At 44.6% G+C, this 20329-nt stretch overlaps 1 protein-coding gene and 1 long non-coding RNA gene across 10 annotated transcripts in view; one reads left to right on the top strand and one right to left on the bottom strand.

Annotated features, from left to right (window-relative positions):
• The window catches only part of ENOX1 (ecto-NOX disulfide-thiol exchanger 1), a 540515-nt gene that overhangs the window by 420531 nt on the left and 99655 nt on the right, over positions 1-20329 (bottom strand). The gene's annotated exons all lie outside the window — the stretch shown is intronic.
• Positions 11968-15340, top strand: LOC144588237 (uncharacterized). Its single transcript, XR_013543685.1, has 2 exons — positions 11968-13560; positions 14016-15340. It is a non-coding gene; the product is annotated as an uncharacterized LOC144588237 (long non-coding RNA).

Genomic DNA, 20329 nt, shown 5'->3' with positions numbered 1-20329 from the left:
TATATGAACCTATAGAAAGAGGTTCAGTGCAAGGGCAGTTCGGGCAGCATAAGGAATTTTCTGCCAGCAGAAACAGCTTCTGCCTGCTAAAATCCACTATGCAGAACACATCATTGAGGCAAGATTGTGCTATATAAGTCAGAGATATCTACAAAGGGATCTTCACAAATTAAAGTGAAAGAAAGGGGTGGGGACACTTTCAGAGGAAATCTACATTAGTATTGAATAAAATAATAATAAAATTAAAGGGAGCGTGTATCTTTTTCTACCTGCTACTCAGGGTGTCCTCGGACAGCCTGTGGTCCTGTGGGGAGGAGGAGGGCAGGTTCCTTTTACGCCTCCTTCAACCACAGACCACCCTTTGTGTATTCCTTAAAACACTTTCAATAAATGCATGTTTTCTTATTTTTGTCTGAGAACTACTTTTTATATAAGACCACAGTGGAAAGAAACAAAGCTGAAAATGTGATTTGGTTTTGCTTTACTGCAAAAAAAAAAAAAAAAAAAAAAAAAAGTTCCAGCTCATGGGACAATTCTTCTGTTATCAAAATTCCCAAACTTTATACACATATTTCTCAAAGGTGTATTTTTTTGTTTAAATATTTCATACCCCACTTAGCTCTACCAAAGACCACAGGTGGCTGATTGTTTAAGCTAAGGGGTGCCACATCCTGAAATTTTGTTGTGACCCTCCCATCACCACATATTTGGACCAGAGGTTAACCCAAGTAAAGATCTGACTCATAGCACCTTATTAAAAAAAACATTTTTAAAAGAGATCAGTCATCAAATATAAAATACAGGAAAAAGCAATAATACTAACGTTCTTTGGGCTGCTTTGAAAGCCACTGAATATCATAACTATAACAATAATAACAAATAATATAATATATTAATATAGAGTTGAGATTGCCAGGTTAATATAATCATTAATCGCCTTTCTTCTGAAGTACCTGAGGCAACACACACAAAACAAAACATCCATGATTACACTCATAATCATAAGCTTACAACAAAAGTAGAAGAACAGCACCAGAATAATAAACAGTATAAAGCCTAGAAACACCATAAAATAGCTGCAGTAAATAGCAGGTTGTGAAGTCAGGAGCAATAAGTTGTTTGACAGCCAACAGCAGAAAAGCCAACAGCTTCTGATAGCCAATAGCTTTTGACAAAACACACTGTTAAAGTCATTCGATGCATTATACACCTGACAGCAATCACACTGAAGTCTAAGTATTCTTCCACAGGTTTAAAAAGAACAGCATCTTAAAGAAACTCCAGTGAAAGAAGGTGATTTCCTCCGAAACACCCAACAAAATCTATCATAACACTGGGAGTGACCATTCTTTTCCGGGGTCTTAAAACCAGATGTAACTGAACAAACGGCCACATTTCCCTTCCTATTGTTTCTTCTTTAAATGTTTAATATATAGCTTATAGCTATGTTCTTAGCATTGTCAACTCTGTCATATTTTAGAAAATATGGGGTATTACTTATTTAAGACATTCAGACGGGTATTGCAGAAGAGCAGCAACAATGCAAATACTGCTTCTCAGTCTCATAGAGGGACAAGAGTATAAAGTTAAGATACTGGAGTATCAAACTGAGAAGTAACCATATAGCATAGAAGACAGATCTCTGCCAACTGCGGAGTGAAGGAACAGATTCAGAGGAACATAATATCTGGCGTGAGGGAAGAACATGTAGAGAAAGAGAATAACCAGACCTCTTGTCTCCAGATTCATGGTCACAGAGAGAAATGGTGATGGTGATTGAAGAAAGTACTTCCATGGAAGGCACTAAGAAGTATATTCTTTATTCACACACTACCACTTCCTTAAGAAGACCAACATCAGCATTATATTCTGTGGATAAAAAAAATCAGTTGCAACTTGACACACAGTGCTTTTGTTTCACTAGTTTTAAATAATAAATTCCTGGCTTCAAAGATGTTTCGAACACGGGTCACTTTCACAGTAATGGTTTTGGTAAGAGGGACATCTCTCTTTCACGTTGAGGCTCTCTCTCTCTCTCTCTCTCTCTCTCTCTCTCTCTCTCTCACACACACACACACACACACACACACACACACACACACACACACACATTTGGATCACGAGCTGCCCCAGTTACATGTGAATTAGCAGGAGGCGGGTAAATATGCCGTCCGACAGTGGTACTTTCATATTTTGCTTCTACTTGTTCTACAGCTCTCCGTGGTATTTGAAAACTGGTTCTAGAAGGTTTCTCAGTTCCAGACAGTGGTTTTTGGAAGGACCTGGTGGCTCCAGTGGAGAAAGTGAGTTTCCATCATGGTTCTGAAGGATTCTGCCATTCTGCAATGGTAAATGCCATATAAAGTGTCCGAAGTCACTGGAGTAAATTCCAGGTACTATATATTCCACAGATACTTCTCTGGGCAGCACCATGAAATTATTTCCCAAAGAGATGATACTTGTCCCATTTTTCTTAGCTTTGGGGAGACAGCAATGATATTTCAATTCTATTTTATTCTTGATCTGGCATTGATTCTCCTATCTACACTTTTAATCACCATTCTGCCATTAATGTGGCTTATCAGTAAGAACTAGATTTAACTTGATTTCTGCTTTTGTATACTACACTGGAGACTCTATTTGGGATGAAAGAAGAGTTAGTACAATGTATGATACACAGCAAACACCATCATTTATCTTTACTGCTTTTGTATATAGAAATAAATCAATTCTTAAAAAAACAAACTTCTCATTTATGAATATGGGATATTGTGCTTCTGTATCCATGATTGAAAACACCAGGAAATGGCCCAATATTGCTGCACAATAGTGTGCCTGCACTGCCAGCAGGAAAAAGGATGCCAAATTTTACATAGCAAAGGGCAGTGTGAATATTCATGACACCCATTTCAGCAGTAAAGATGGTCTACAGGATGGTTTACCCCAGTACAATTTACAAAGAGACATCACAAAGAGGGAAATCTCAGAACCTGTATCCTTTTCCCATCAATTAATCACTTCTCAACCAAACATAAAGCAATTATCAGCAATGGATGCACAGACTATGTATGTCTATGCAGCTGGAAGGTACTGGACTGCTAATAATCCCTAAAGAATTTACATTAATTTAGAGTGCTTCTGCAACCTGTTGCATAGCACTCCTAGCAATTTTTCAAAAAGACAGAAGTCTCATTTATGTTCTTTCAAGGTCTATGTTCTTTAATGCTCAAAAATACAGCATAACACATACACATTTTGCCAGAAGGCTAAAAAAAAGGTATGGATACTGGTTGCAAAGTATTTTAAATCACTTGCATTTTAAATCACTCTCAAAGATGTGCTGTGTGGGTCGGGAAGGAAGTGAAATTGCTTAAATTAGGGCATCGGATTGGCTGAGTCTTTTGGATTGAAAAATTATGTTAAATCAAGTTCCACACTTCCCGCCATTCTGTATTTGCTGAGCTGCTCTGTATCAAGGTGCATGGAATAGCACATTTTGTCAGTTATTATCTTGGTCTTCTGCGTAATACCACAATTTATGAATATCACCTTGTGTTTGAAACATTTACAGCATCCAGATTTTTTTAACAAGAGCAGCAGCGAAGATCAAGTTAAGATGGTACCATGCATCAGCAGAGAAAAAGAAGGTTCCTGTCGCAGTCAAAGACACTTCTCTTCATACACATCTGCAATCAGGCCAAGGTCCAGTTCACTCATGAGTGTGACTAATTATCTGGATGTATAAGACCCAGTTAATTGCCCCCCACCCCAACAGAAGTTTCATCACAGCACTTGATGATCATACATATTTTCAAAGCAATAGATACAATCATGGCCAAAAATATTGGCACTCTTGCAATTCTGTCAGAAAATGCAACCCTTCTCTCAGAAAATTCTTGTAGCTGCAAATGTTTTAGTACTTACATGTTCATTTCTTTGGTTTGCGTTGGAACAACACAAAAAAACAGAACAAAAGTCAAATCTGATACAATCCCACACAGAAACCCCCCAAAATTGTAGTGAGGGTATCCTGTAGACCATCTTAACTGCTGGCATGGGTGTTGTCAACATTCAGGCTGCCCTCTGCTCTATAAAGTTTGGCAACCTTTTTCCTGTTGACAACACGGGCATGATATTGTGCAGCAACAAAATGCCATTTGAATCATGGATACAGAAGCACAATATTCCATATTCATAAACTAGAAAACCAGAGGCTCGCCCCTTTTTAAAAAAATTAAATTCCCTGGCCTTTTAAAATGCATGTTTAAATATACATGCACTACACACAAACTCCAACAGCAGCCTCCCTTATGTAGAATTACCCATGCTAAAAGATCCCAGAAGATTATCACATGAACTGTGCTATGGTTGTCTGGGGAGGGCAGAACCAGGAACAGCTGGGATGTGGCTGCTGTCCCTCTGTGCCAAAAAATACTGATGGGTGTTTTGGACTTAATCAAACAATAAAGTAAATCACAACTATAGTAGGCCTATTTGAATTAATGGAACTTACAGAGAGGTTGACTCACCAAATATCCACTGGGCCTACTCTTGTACAACTTACTATGCTAAGCAACATGATTATTGCCAGTGTGTTCCTATCCTTCAAATTCACAGAGTAATACAGCTGATACTCTTTTCTGAACAGAGACAATGGAACCATCTGTGCATTAAACATACTGGGACCATTGCTTTTGGCTTTCTACATCAATTCTTTATTTATTTATTTATTTATTTATTTATTTATTTATTTATTTATTTATTTATTTATTTATTTATTTATATCCCGCCCATCTGGTATACTGTATTCTACCACTCTGGGCCGCTAGTTTCGTGTATACAAAAATTTTTTTTTCAAAAGACAGAACTTTTTTTACCATATACATATATATAGCAAGAGCACTGTATATTTCTTTTTTCTATAATCATCATCACCATCAAGTGTCTGCAAGTCAATTCTGACTTATAGTGACCCTTTCCATGATTTTCCAGGTAGAGAATACTGAAAAGCAATTTATCATTCTCTTCTAAGGAGGGCACCCTGGGACTGCAGCTTGCCAAAGGTCATACAGGCTGGCTCTGTTCACAGGAGTCACAGTGGGGAATCCAACTCCCAACCTCTGGGTCTGCAGCCAGACACCTAAACCACTAAGATATCCAGGTATTCCCCCCACTCTCTCCTTCCCTCCCTCTTTCTCTAACTTTATCCCTATCCCTAACATTATCTCTATCTCTATGTATCTAGCCATTCCTAATATTTTCTTTAAATATTCAAGAAAATGATGAAAGGACTGATATTCCAGGATCCCCTCACCCCATTCTCTTATTAATTTTTATACTTTTATTTACAGAGTGGAGGGGACCAAAAGACATGTAGAAAATGAGCCTAGTATGCTCTTATTTTATAGACTAGGAAATGGAAACTAAAGCATTCCCCAAATGGTTTCTAAAGTTATCACAACGATAAATTGAAACAAACTATGTCTAGCCAGTGGTGGCTAAATGCTGAAAACTATGTCATTGCAATTGGATGGCCAATTAAGATGCTAAGTGCTCATGCTTCAGAGCCAATTGTGGCCCCTTCCTTCCTTCCTTCCTTCCTTCCTTCCTTCCTTCCTTCCTTCCTTCCTTCCTTCCTTCCTTCCTTCCTTCCTTCCTTCCGCAGTCCCAACATCTTTAATACAAACCATTAGATTCTTATTGAAGCAAACAAACAAACAAACCCAAAAAGGTCAACATTCTAGGCACCAAATTAAGAAGCCCAAGTTAGCTGTAGCTACACTGCAGATTTGCATGTTCATACACAGCTGCCATGAAGTCTTCACTGAGCCGGCACACAAATCCCAGAAATGGGGGCAGAAAGCAGGCAGGCAGGCAGGCATCTTTTCCCCACTCCAGTCAGCCAGATTCAGCCCATGTACAAACTTTTCAGACATTACACAGTTCACTCAACATTTGTAGGAGCAGTTATACAATGCCAGCCATCGAAGAAAAGAGGAGAGCTCTAGCAGCATACAAAACCTGTCCTAGTGAGTACAACTTGCAGGCTCTTCGAGCTGCTCGTAGCAAAGTCCAACAGACTGCCAGTAGATGTTCTAATGATTATTGGCTTCAGCTCTGCTCTCAGATACAGATAGCAGCAGACACAGGTAACATCAAGGGAACGTATGACAGTATCAAGCAGGCTTTAGGTCCAATACAGAAGAAATCTGCTCCTTTGAAGTCTGCTAGTGGCGTGATCATCCAGGACTGAGCACAGCAGATGGAACGCTAGGTGCAGCACTACTTTGAGCTATATTCTAGAGAGAATGTAGTAACTGAAGAGGCACAAAATAACACTGAGTGCTTGCCTGTCTTGGAAGAGTTGGACAGCGAACCAACTTTAGCAGAAATACGTAAAAGCAGCCTTGAATTCTCTGGGAAAAGGCACCTGGGAAGGATAACATCCCTGCTGAAGTGCTGTAAAAAGAGCACCACCACCAAGCTGTATGAAATCTTTTCTCTTTGTTGGAGGGAAGGTGGAGTACCACAGGACATGGAGGATGCAAACATTGTCACATTGTCTCTTCTCAGCATTGTAGGGAAGCTGCTTGCCTGTGTTGTGCTGACGAAGCTCCAAGTGCTTGCAGACAGAGTCTATCCAGAATCACAATGTGGATTTCAATCTCATAGATCCACTACTGACATGGTATGTTCCCTCAAACAGTTGCAGTAGAAATGCAGGGAACAACAACAGCCACTCTTTGTGGCCTTCATAGATCTTACAAAGGCCTTTGATTTGGTTAGCAGGGACCGCCTTTTTCAAATACTTCCCAAGATTGGATGTCCACCTCAACTCCTTAACATCATCAGGTCCTTTCATGAGGAAATGAAGGGCACTGTAGTTTTCGATGGCTCAACATCAGATTCCTTTGACATCCGAAGCAGAGTGAAACAGGGCTGTGTTCTCATGTGGACTCTGTTTGCAATCTTTTTTGCTGTCGTGCTGAAACACACCTTTGGAACTGCAACAGAAGGTGTCTATCTCTGGACTAGATCAGATGGAAAGCTCTTTAATCTCTCCAGATTGAGAGCAAAGACTAAAGTCCAGCTGAAATGCATGTGGGACTTCCTCTTCGCCGATGATGCAGCCATTGTTGCCCACTCTGCTGAAGACCTCCAACAGCTCATGAATTGTTTTAGCAAGGCTTGCCAAGACTTTGGACTAACAATCAGCCTGAAGGAAACACAAATCATGGGCTAGGGCATGAACTCACCTCCCTCTATTACCATCTCCACACAAGAATTGGAGGTTGTTCATGACTTTGTGTACTTTGCCTCAACCATCTCTGACACTCTCTCCCTAGCTGTTGAGCTGGATAAACGCATTGGCAAAGCAGCTACCATGTTCTCTAGACTCACAAAGAGAGTATGACTTAATAAGAAGCTGACGGCATATACCAAGATCCAGGTCTATAGAGCCTCTGTCCTAGTACACTCCTGTACTGCAGTGCATGGCAAGAGAGAAAGCTGAACACATTCCATATGCGTTGTCTCCAACCCATTTTTGTTATCACCTGGCAGGACAAAGTTCCAAATAGAATAGTCCTAGAACGAGCTGGAATTTTTTAGCATGCATATATTACTGAAACAGCGATATCTACATTGGTTTGGGCATGTCATGAGAATGGCTGATGGTTGGATTCCAAAAGATCTCTGTATGGAAAATTAGTGCAGGGAAAGCGCGCCAGAGGGAGACCACAGCTGTGATACAAGGATATCTGTAAGCAGGATCTGGAGGCCTTAGGAATGGACCTCAACAGATGGGAAATCTTGACATCTGAGAGTTCAGCCTGGAGGCAGGCAGTGCATCATGGCCTCTCCCATTTTGAAGAGACACTTGTCCAGCAGGCCGAGGCAAAGAGGCAGCCCTGAACCCAGCAAAATTAGGGAGCTGTACAGGGCACAGATTGTATGTGCCTTCAGTGTGGAAGGCATTGTCACTCTCAAATTGGCCTTCTCAACCAGACTAGACACTGTTCCAGGTCCAATATTCAGAGCACGTTACCATAGTCTCTCAAGACTGAAGGATGTGTAATCTCATCTCATCTATACAAATTACAGTGGTGCCTTGATTTACAAAGTTAATCCACTCCAGAAGATACATTGAATCATGATTAATCCATTCCGGCCGGGGCGAAAAAACACCAAAAAAACCACCAAACACTGCAGAACCCATCAGAAACACCATTAATCCATTCCAGTCGAGGGGGGGGGGAACCAAAAAGCAAACAAACCCTGCAAGGCCCATTGGAAATGCAAAAAAACAAAAACAAAAAAGCAAGTAAACCCTGCAGGACCCAATGGAAATGCAAAAAACAAACAAACAAACAAACACAAAAAGCAAACAAACCCTGCAAGACCCATCAGAAACACCATTAATCCATTCCGGTCGAAGGGGGGGGGACCCAAAAAGCATACAAACCCTGCAAGACCCATTGGAAATGCAAAAACAAAAAAACAAAACCAAAAAAACCAAAAAGCAAGCAAACCCTGCAAGACCCAATGGAAATGCAAACAAACAAACAAACAAACAAACAAACAAACAAACAAACACAAAAAGCAAACAAACACTGCAAGACCTATCAGAAAGGGGGGGGGGAGCCAAAAACCAACAAACCCCGCAAGATCCATTGGAAACATGAAAAAATCCCAAAAACAAACCTCCCCGGCCCAAAACACGCTGCAAAATCCACCCAGAACAGGCAGTTTTTAAAAAGCAGAAAGCAGCACCTTACCAGGCAGTCCGAAGCCTCCTCTGATCGCACACTCTCTAACCGCTGGGGCGAAAGAGCTACAAAGAAGCAGCCTCTTCATCACTAATGGTTAGCAGTTTGAATTCCCCGCCTTTTTCCCTGCCTTTTTTCCGATCGTAACTCGAAGCTCCACTTACAAATCAAAGCAAAATTTTGTGTCCGGAGCTAGTCGTAACTTGAATTGGTCATAAGATGGGATGTTTGTAAGTCGAGGCACCACTGTATATAGAATGCATATTGATAGATACTTACAGAGTGATAATTTCCATGTGAACTCAGAAAAAGATCACATGTGAAAGACAAAATATTCCATCATTTTTCCCAGTTGTTCTGTAATAAAAAAGTGTTTCTCTGTGTTTAGCTACTGACCATCCTTCCCCAGTTTCCAGGGAATAGACTGCAACTTAGAGAACACCTCATTGTAGCATGTCTGCAGACACATAAGGTAGTTTTGTGGGGCTCCTCATGAACACAGAGAGCAATGGAGTCCTAGAATAAATGGGATGCAGAAACCCTTAGTAAACCTCTGTTGTAGAAACTGTACAGATGCCCTATCAGGGTACTGCTCCAAGAGAGGCTGAAGTGCCTTCTGACTTACCAGCATGGATGCCCATGTATCCAATTGTCCGGCATGACCCCCAAACTCAGTTGCCTTAGGCTTGACCTGGAATGGTACCTCCCTGCTAGCCCTACCCTCTCAATTGTTAGAATTATTGGCATGGGGCAGCTCTCTCAAAACTGCTGCTGGGTGCTGCTTTTCCTTGTGCATGCCAGTCTCAGAAAGGGCCTGAAACAACTATTGCAGAGGTTATCAAATATGTATTGGGTTCCCTGGCTGTAATCATGCATGGTCTTCACTGGGGTGGGGTGAAGCATTGGAGGCAGCAATGCTCCAGTACGTAGCTCACTTAAAATGGAAATGACAAGTTCCTAGAATTATTGCTAATCAATCACTTGGCAGCCCCATCATTCTTCCCTAAAGACTTAGGCATTGAGGATCCATGTACTGTAATTCTTTCTAGGGGCACCAGGTCTTAGAGGGCCATAGATGATGTCTCATTCCCAGGGAAACACACGCACACATTAAGCATGCTCCTGTTGCTGGGGAAACTTTTTCTGGCATTGCACATGCTGTAGCGGTCAGGTTTTTAATAGAGATGGGGACAAATCAGAAAAATGGTGATTCATTCTGATTCATGATTTGCCAAGGTTGATGAATCATTTAATTATGAATTTATGAATATTTTTTGACAAATTGCTGAATTGATTCATCAACTTGTTTTTTTACTTTAAAACTCAATAAAATGCCCACCAACACCTAGAAACACCACATTCACAGGGAAACTTCCCCTGACTCTCCTGTACAAGGCCTGCAAGATCAATGACATTTGGATTTTAGACATCCAAGTTATATGCCCACAAATAGCCCCCCCCAGGAAAGTGCCCCCCGGGTACCTAGAGACATCCAATTCACAGGGAAGCTTCCCCTGACTCTCCTGTACAAGTCTTGCATGATTGGTGACATTTGGATTTTAGACATCCAAATTATAAAACCACAAAATGGGTCCCCCAAATGCCCTTTAGCAGGTGGCTTGGCAAAACCCAATCTTCACCAAACGTGAAGGAATTGTGCAGGAGAGTCAGTTTCCCTGAAATGCTGGTGTTTCTAGGTGCCTGGGGTGCTGTTTTATAGCCAAATGAATCAACCACTCAAAAATCACTAAAGAAAATTCACCCATTCATCATCGTCTGGGGCATTTATTTGTATGAATACAAATTGATGAATTAGTGATTTTTGAACAAAGTTGGTGATTCATTTTTTAATTCATGCCCATCCCTAGTCTTGAAACACAGTTGTTTGATGCAGGAGTTACACTAGCATTGGGGGGGGGGGGCTTGCAGGTCAGCAAAAACCAGAAACATCCAGGTGGGCCACCCTAACTACCTACTCAGATAGATACCAGAGTTAAATGGGTCTTACCCAAGTAAATGTGCATGGGAGATCAATATACTTGTTTTCATTAGGAATCCAAAGTTGGGACTATAGTTCCAAAATGGTACTTTGTCTTGGTTCGTGGGTTCTCAAACTTGCCGACCCATCAACCACAAATTTCCCCTCAGTGACCCAATAAACCATGAATCAATTAATCGATTGTTCGAGTCTTTTTTTTTTTTAGACAGCCCCTGGGATTATCTAAAAAAAAAAGTCCTGGCCCCCATGGGGCATAGGAAGAGGAGGACTGGCCCATTAGGAAGAAACCAAATTTGGCAGCGGATGACATTGGAAATTATAGGCCCGTCGCCAATGTTTCTTTCCTAAGCAAAGTGGTGGAGAGGGTGGTGGCCAATCAGCTGTAGGCTCTTTTGGATGAAATCAATGCCCTGGACCCATTTCAGTCAGGCTTTAGGCCACACCACGGTACAGAAACGGCACTGGTCGCACTGTTGGATGACCTGTTGAGGGAGGCTGACAGGGGCAATATGTCCTTGTTGGTCCTCCTTGACATCTCAGCCGCCTTCAATACGATCGACCACGCTATCCTCCTGGGGAGGCTCTCTGAGTCGGGAATCGGTGGCCTGGTGCTTGTCTGGCTCCGATCCTTCTTGGAGGACCGTCCTCAGCGAGTCCAGCTTGGAGAGTATTTCAGCCCCGTGGAGGCTCAATTGTGGGGTCCTGCAGGGTTCAATCATCTCTCCAATGCTGTTTAACATCTATATGAGGCCGCTGTAAGGTCATCAGGGGGTGTGGGGCTTCGTGCCATCAGTACGCTGATGACACCCAGCTCTACATCTCTTTTTCACCTTCCTCAGTAGATGCCGTCCCGTCCCTTAAGCGCTGACTGGAGGCTTTACTGCAGTGGATGCAGGAGAATGGGCTGAGGCTGAACCCTGGCAAGATAGAGGTCCTGAGGGTAGGTGGCCCCTCCATCTGCAGTTTGGGAAACTCCCTCTCTTTTGGGGGGGTGACTCTCACCGCAAAGAGTGAGGTTCGCAGCTTGGGAGTACATCTGACCAGGCGCTCACCCTGGACACCCAGGTGGTGTCAGTGGTCCGCTCTGCCTATTTCCATCTGCGGTGGATTGCCCAGCTGCATCCCTATCTTGATGTTGGGGCACTCACCATTCCGGTCCATGCGCTCGTAATCTCGAGATTAGACCACTGCAATGCACTCTACATGGGGCTACCTTTGGGGTTGTTGTGGAAACTTCAAATGGTGCAAAATGCGGCGGCCAGACTTCTCACTGGGACGAGAAAATAACAGCACATCTCTCCCATCCTGGCTGCCTTACATTGGCTTCCCATTCATTTCCGCATCCACTTCAAAGTGTTAATGATGACTTATAAAACCCTAAATGGTTTAGGACCTCAATACATGGCAGAGTGTCTTTTCCCACCTAGATCTACCCGAGTCACTCGTTTTAGCCAGGAAAGATGGCTGAGGGGCCTAACGCCGGAAAGAAAGAACAAGAAACCAGGCCTTCTCGGCAGTGGCCCCTCAACTATGGAACATCTTGCCGCCGGAAATCACCCTGGCACCCTCGCTGGGTGTTTTTAAGAGTCATTTAAAGAACTGGCTCTTCAGGCAGGCCTTCCCTCCAGTAAACACCTGATTTTCTTTTTTTCTTTAGTTTTTTTCCATCTTGAGCTTCTAATTTGTTGATATAATTATGTCATTGATTTATATATACTGATGGTTTTTATTTGATTGTATTTTATAATGTTTTATTCTTCTTTGTAAGCCACCCCAAGTAGACGCTGTCTAGAGGGGCGGGGTATAAATGGAATAATAAATAAAATAAAATAAAATAAAATAAAATAAAATAAAATAAAATAAAGTGATCAAAGCAACACCGTCCCAGCCATGCTGCCTTTGCAAAGACAGTGGGGTTGCAGGATGGCTTGGGTCAGGCTTTCCTCCTCAAGCCATTCCACAGCAGCTGTGGGAGCACTGTGATCCCTTTCCTCTTCTTCCTGTGCCCCTGTGGGGGCATAGGGAGTGGAGAAATCCAGACCCAAACCATCCCACAGCCCTGCTGCAGGGCTGGGGGATCACTTTGCTCCCGCTTTGATCCCCTCCCTCCTCTTCCTATGCCATGTGGGCATAGGAAGAGGAGGAAAGGGGAACTAAGCCCTCCCCTAGACCCAGGGATGGGATTCCCTTCAGGCAGGCTTTAGCAAGCCAGCCAAAGGGAAAATCCCTCCTCTCTGCTTATGCCCCCAAGCAACAGCTGATCCGTGGGGGCATAAGCGGGTAGGGAACGGAGGGACGGATATTAAAAGGTTATATTCATTGTTTTGTATTCATCAGGGCTTCCGGACCCCAAAAATACAAAGCAACAAATATCTGTCAAATCAGGGATATTTGTTGTATATCCTGATTTGTTTTTATATTCATCCCCATGTCTAATCTAGATAATCTGTCTCATCTAGAAACCTCTGGAGCTGAAAGGCCCCAACCCGCTTTTGCATCTCCCCCAAGAGTGAGATATTAGATACTGGTTAGAAATTAATCAGTATTGTAGGGTCCAAAGAGAGCTTTTTCAACAATGATCTTACTCTTGCCTCCTTTAAGCATGCAGGGATCCTATCCTGTTGCAAGGAGGCATTCACCATTCATTCTACCCAATCAACCACTCCCTTTCTGGCAGCTTTCTTTCTGTACCACAGTTTAGTTCATAGGAGTGAAACAAAACAGCAACTGTTTGGTGTGGAGAATATAAAAAGTGATTATACTGAGGAAAAACTGGAAGCAAAATACAAGAGAGTAATTTATTTTATTTATTTATTTATTTGATTTGTATCCCGCCCATCTGGTAGGTCAATACCACTCTGAGCCACTAACATAAAAATATACAATTATAATAGCATAAATCCAAAAATATCAAATATCAATTAACAAAACATAATAAATCATAAATAATAAATAGAAAAAGAAGAGAAAAGTAATTTAAATTAAATTAGATGCTGGCAGGAGGGAAGGCCTTGACATAAAGCCATGTTTTTAATTGAGTTTTAAATGTACCCAGCGAAGGGGCCGCGCGGATCTCAGGAGGAAGATTGTTCCAAAGGCGAGGAGCCACCGCCGAGAAGGCCCGGTTTCTTGTCTTCTCTCGCCGGGCCTCCCTCGGCGTCAGGCCCCTCAGCCTCACCTCCCAAACCGTTTAGGGCCTTATAAGTGAGCATTAAAACTTTGAAGTCGATACGGAAACAAATGGGCAGCCAAGGAGGGAGAAAGAAACCTGGAACATTAGATTGACAGTAGCTTTGAAACAGATGTATTTCATACGCAAAGAAACATATTTCAAAGTTTCCAAGTTTGTTGCAAAAAAAGACAAGAAACAAAACAAAACAAAAAACTCCAAACACAAAACAAAACCCTACAATGTGTTATTTTCTAACAAAAATCTGTGCATCTGAGGAAAATCACACTTCATATTTTTCCTTCTCATTCTTGTAGTTCGATCTCATTTTTCTTACAATTTTTCCCTGCAAATCAGATGGCAGTGCATCACTGGTGGAGAATTCCTGTGGGATTCTCATCTATCTGTAGAGCTTTTTTTTTGGTGTCTGGATAATCTGACAGCAAAAAGCAGCCCTGATTTGAGAAGAACACCAACAGAAGCCTCTATGCGTGACCAGATTTACTTACATGCACCAGCACTATATTTGGCAAGTTTACATGCTTTTCCTTCTACCTTCTATACCCACAGAAAATATGTAAGGTTGACTTGGCTAAATGATGCTGGGAAATGATGGCCCTGGAAAACTAGGTGAATTTTGTGATCAAGTAGATTTAACACTGGCCCTGATCCACATCCAGCACACCAATGCTAACAATATACTGGCTCTCTCAGATCAGTGGGAACTACATAAATGGTGTCAAAGCTGAAATAGACTTGGGGGGGGGGGAACAACTACTAATGCGCCTCACGTTATGCAAATTAGACAGCCAGAAGTTGGAGTACCGGAATATGACCAAAGTGTACATTGGAGTTTAGTTCTTTGTGACTCAAATTGTGAGCTGACTGGCAAATAAAGTCATGGGTTCCACAAATCTCTTCACACATCTTAACCTAAGCAATGGCACTGGAAGTGAATGGTCCGTTCATCGCATACCCAAGCTCAGCAACTTACCCACTGGCCCCTACATCAGCATTGAAAAGGCATTCTACAGATGGTCCTTGAAATAGTTTCATGTTTTTGTGACTGACTAGCTAAACAAGTTTCTACAACTGTTTTGCTACTCCTGAAGGAATTGATTTATAAGCATGATGAAGCCATTCCATCTCAGCCATGTCACGTCAGAATATAATCTTATTTTTATTGACCTGTTATTACAATGATATTGCACACACATGTTGACTTGCAGTTCTCACCCTAAATCCCTTGATGTTAGCTACACAAAAGATCTTAACAAGAATAATATTTCAGTCGGGAAAAAGAGACCAAACACAGGAGGGGGGGGAAAGGTGGAGAATCTCTGCTTCAGAAGTTTGCCCCAGTTTGCAGAGAGGAACTGTTAGCTGAAGTACTGGAAATAAAAAGGAATAAGTGGGGTGAGGGGGGAAACTGCAAGCCAAAGGGTTAGAATCAGCAGGTTGGCCTTGAGGACTCCTCCAAATAAGTTATTTTTGGGGAACTACTTATAGAATTTTTCTTTTTCCAAACTCATCACCAAGCAAAATGGTAAATATGCTTTCCAAGATAAAGAAAGGTTACTTACCTGTAACGATGGTTCTTCAAGTGGTCATTCTGTGAATTCACACAAAGGGTTAATACCAGCGCCAGCGTTGGGCCTCTCGGAACATTTTCTAGCTGCAAGAGAAAAGTAACAATGTTTAGGACTACCCCTACTGCGCACGCCCAGCCTAACCGTCCCTCAGTTCTATTTGTCCGCCATAGGCCCTCGAGTCATAGAGATGCCAGTGACAGACAGACAGAGGGGAGGCCGGGCGGGATTGTGTGAATTCACAGAATGACCACTTGAAGAACCATCGTTACAGGTAAGTAACCTTTCTTTCTTCATCGTGGTCTTCTGTGAATGCACACAAAGGGTGATTAGCACGCTTACTAACCGGATGGTGGGCTGTCACTGAAGAGCCGATGCTAGCACTGCCCTCCCGAATCTGGTCTCCTCTTTTGCCCTCACGTCCAATCTGTAGTGGGTTATGAAGGTAGAGGCATTGGACCATGTAGCGGACCGGCAGATGTCGGGCAGGTCAACGCCACGGAGTAAGGCAGTCGATGAGGCAACAGCCCGGGTGGAATGGGCTTTAAGTCCCTGTGGAGGATCTCTGTGGTTGAGCTCGTAGGCCAGGGCGATGGTAGATACGAGCCACCGAGAGAGCGTGGACGGCGAGGCCGGGCAGCCCTTCTTTGGGCCAAAGTAACAAAGAAAGAGTCTGTTGGCCAGGCGAAAGTCCTTGGTCCTGGACACATAAAAAGCTAAGGACCGTCGAACATCGAGCATGTGGAGCATGCGTTCAACATCAGAAGTCGGAGACGGAAACAAAGTTGGCAGAATAAGTGGCTGATTGACGTGGAAGTCGGAGACCACCTTCGGAAGAAAAGACACGTCCAGGTAAAGCATAACCTTGTCCTTAAAGAATTGAAGAAAAGGTTGGTCATGGCGGAGAGCTGCCAACTCGCTAGCTCGACGAGCAGACGTGATAGCCACGAGGAACAGCGTTTTTAAAGAAAGCATCTTGAGGTCACAGGTAGCCATGGGTTCAAATGTGGGTCTGGATAGGGCATGCAGAACCAAGTGGAGGGACCACTGAGGGAGTGGGGGACGAACGGGAGGTCGGAGGTTAGAGAGACCCCTCAAAAACATCCTGACGGTAGGATGGGAGAAAAGCGGGAAGAGGGAGAAGCTCTGGGCTGGAAGAAGACAACCGCAGCAAGGTACACCTTGATAGTAGAGATAGACAGGTGGAAATCAAACAGGTAACGGAGATACTGCAGAAGCGTAGAAAGAGATACAGGGGAGGAGACGAGATCCCTCTGCTGGGTAAATTTCAAAAAGCTTTTCCACTTGTAGGCATACAAGCGAGACGTGGAGGGCTTGATGGTGTTGGTCAAGACCTCTTGGATTTCTGGACGATCCTCCACGCCGTCAGATGGAGCGTGTCGAGGTCGGGGTGAAGGACTTTGCCTGCTTCCTGGGTCAGCAGGTCCGGCCACAACGGAAGGGTTACGGAGTCCACAGCCATGCTGACTAGAGTGGGAAACCACACTTGGCGAGGCCAAAAAGGTGCAATGAAAATGGCCGGAGTCATTGAACGTTGGAGTTTGATCAGGGACCTCTGTATCAACAGAATTGGTGGAAATATGTACAAGAGACCCTGGTTCCAGGGGATCATGAATGCGTCGCCGAGCGAGTGGAGACCGAGACCTGCCCTGGACGCGTACCGGGAGCATTTCGCGTTGTGAGGGGATGCGAACAAGTCCAGCACTGGGGTCCCCCATTGGCGGCAAAGGTCCTGGAAGACCAGAGGGTTCAACTCCCATTCGTGTGTCTGATGTTGAAGCCTGCTCAGAGTGTCCGCAACTGTGTTGTCCTCTGTGGCTACATGGATGGCCACCGGGTAGATATGATGACGGTAACACCATTCCCAAAGGAGGATGGAGAGATACAGGAGTGAGTGAGAGCGGGTTCCTCCCTGCTTGTTGACATAGTGCATTGTGGTAGTGTTGTCCGTCACCAGCTGAACTCCGCGGCCGCGTAGCAGAGGAAGGAAGGACCTGAAGGCCTTGATAACTGCAAGCAGTTCCAGGTGATTGATGTGGAACATGGCTTCCTGTGGTGTCCAGAGGGCGTGAATGGTGTGACGGCCGCAGTGCGCCCCCCAGCCGGACGGACTGGCGTCCGTTGTGACCTGAACGGTGAGACGGAGTGGACGAAAAGGCCGGCCAACCGTGAGATGGGGTGTGTACATCCACCACTGGAGCTGTCTGGTGAGCTCCGGGGTGACACGAAGGCGCTTCCTCTGGCTGTCCATCATAGGGTCGAAAAGGGTGAGGAACCATGATTGGAGTGACCGGAGTTTGAGGCGAGCGTGAGCTAGCGCCGGTGTTGTAGAAGACATCAGGCCGAGAAGGTGTTGGGCGTGATGGGCTGTCACCCGAGCATGGGGAAGAAATTTCCTGATGGCTCGTTGAATCTTGCATACCCTCTCTGGGGGGAGAAAGACTCGACCCTTTACGGCGTCCAAACAAACCCCTATGTATTGAACTGTTTTGGAGGGGATGAGCTGAGACTTCTGTTTGTTGACAGTGAGACCGAGATTGTGAAGGAGATACAGGATAAATTTTGTGTCCTTCAGAGATCGGCTTCGTGAGGTGGAGACTACGAGCCAATCGTCCAGGTAAGGGTAAACGTGGATGCCCCTGAGACGAAGGTAAGCTGCCACTGGGGCCATGACCTTGGTGAAGGTCCGGGGAGCTGTGGACAGGCCGAATGGCAGGGCCTGGAATTCGTAGATTGTGTCCTGAAAGATGAACCGAAGAAACTTGCGGTGGTCGGGGTGGATAGTGACGTGAAAGTATGCGTCCTTTAGATCTATGAGGACGAACCAATTGTTTTTCTTCAGCAGGTGCATGATGGACTCTAAGGTGAGCATCCGAAAACGTCTGGGTCGCAGGTAAGTGTTTAGGAGTCTTAGATCGAGGATGGGCCTTATGCCTCCTCCTCTTTTTGACACCGCGAAATAGCGGGAGTAAAAGCCGCAGTGTATGTCGCGGGGTGGTACTGTAGAGATGGCATCTTTTTGTAATAGAGATAATATTTCTTCTTCGAGCGAGGAGTCGAATGGGGAATGATTTATGAACCCGAGCGGAGGAGATCTTATAAATTCCAGCTGGTAACCGTGCTGAATAATTTTTAGAGCCCAAGCGTCGGTTGTGATGGCAGACCAGTTGTGGAGAAACGGTTGAAGACGGGTGGCAGGAGGTGAACGGGTAAAAATGGGGGGCCAAAAGTCAAAGATACTGTTTTTGTTTCCTGCCAGGTGGCTTAAAAGGTTGGCGGCGATGGGGCGGACGAGGCCGGTATCCTTGATAGCCCTGGACAGAAGAAGAGGACTGGCCAGAGCGCTGCTGAGGTAGGTGTTTGTAAGGACGGTACTGTTGAGAAGATTGATATTGACCATAAGATTTACGCCATTGGGGGCGTCGCTGTCTAGATTGAGTCTGAACAGAATAGGACTTGGCAGTCCTCTTAGCCTTGTGAAGGTCTTCTAAATGGGAGTCGGTCTTTTCGTTGAACAGCCCAGTAGCGTCGAAGGCGAGGCTTTCAACCTTTGACTTGACGTCCTCCATTATGTCTGCAGAACGGAGCCAAGCGTGGCGCCGGATAGAGATGGCAGACATGAGAACTCTGGCAGAGATCTCTGCTGCATGTCTGATGGAAAGACGTTCATACTTGGATACCGTCTGAGCTTCCTCATATGAGTTAAGGAAAGCTTGCCGGGTGTCTTCAGGTATCATTTTTAGCCCTGGCAAAAGTTTGAGCCATAGCTGTTTGTGATAAGCCCCTAGAACAGTCTGATAGTTTATGATTCGAAGTAGCAAGGTGACAAGGGAGTAGATTTTCCTGCCGATGATTTCCAGCTTTTTACCCTCCTTGTCAACTGGAGTAACGTGGGCCTTGGCCGACGGCCTTGAACAGCTTGTTTCAACAATGAGTGAGTTCGGAATGGGGTGCTTGAGTAAAAAGTGAGTATCAACCCCATGAATCTTGTAGAAGTGCTCTGTGCGACGAGGGACATTAGGTGTAGTCGCAGGCTGAGCCCAGAACTCCTTAATGGCCTCCATAACCACAGGCACAAAGGCTATACTGGGGGGAGCGGTACTGTCCTTCTTGATGTCCCCGAAGAACAAGTCCTCGCCCGGAGGCGAAGGAAGATTCAAGTCCAGTTTTAGAGTCTTGGCAAGTCTGGACATCATCTGAGAATAGGAAGAAAAATCCTCAGATGGAGAAGGGGCGTGAGGATCACCTGTATCCGAAAGCACCAGATCACCCGGGGGTAAATCGTGCGGTGGCATGGGTGGGGGTTGTTCCTGATCGGAGTCAGAAGACTGCTCCGTGGACACCTCATCTGGATCAGAGGAGAAGACATCCCTCTTCTTTTTTGGAGGGGGTTTCTCGATGCCGACCTGCGCTGTCGGGGGTCGAATAGGGACTGCAGTCGGCGCCGAGGTGGAAGGAACCGGTTGCGGTGGAGGGGCAACAGGTATCGTAGGAGGCCGTTCTCCGGCTCGAATAGCTCGGCGTCGACGTCGAGGTCGGTTCGACTCCGAGGAAGAAGACAAGTATATGTACCGGATCTTTTTGCGGTACCGGTCTCGAGATGCGGACGTCGAAGACGAAGAAAGAGACCTCGAACGGTTGCGTCGGCGTCGATGGCGCTTACGACGCTTAGCGTGGTCGGAATCCGCCGAGCAAGAAGAAGAGGAACGACGTCGATGCTTGCTACGACGTCGATGGGAGCGGCGCTTCTTCTTAGAGCGTTTGCGCTTAGAGGATTTCGAGT

This window comes from Pogona vitticeps, chromosome 3 (assembly GCF_051106095.1).
Source record: "Pogona vitticeps strain Pit_001003342236 chromosome 3, PviZW2.1, whole genome shotgun sequence".
Classification (NCBI taxonomy): domain Eukaryota; kingdom Metazoa; phylum Chordata; class Lepidosauria; order Squamata; family Agamidae; genus Pogona; species Pogona vitticeps.
Note: the sequence above shows the minus strand (reverse complement) of the source record. Positions and strands in the feature narration are given on the sequence as shown.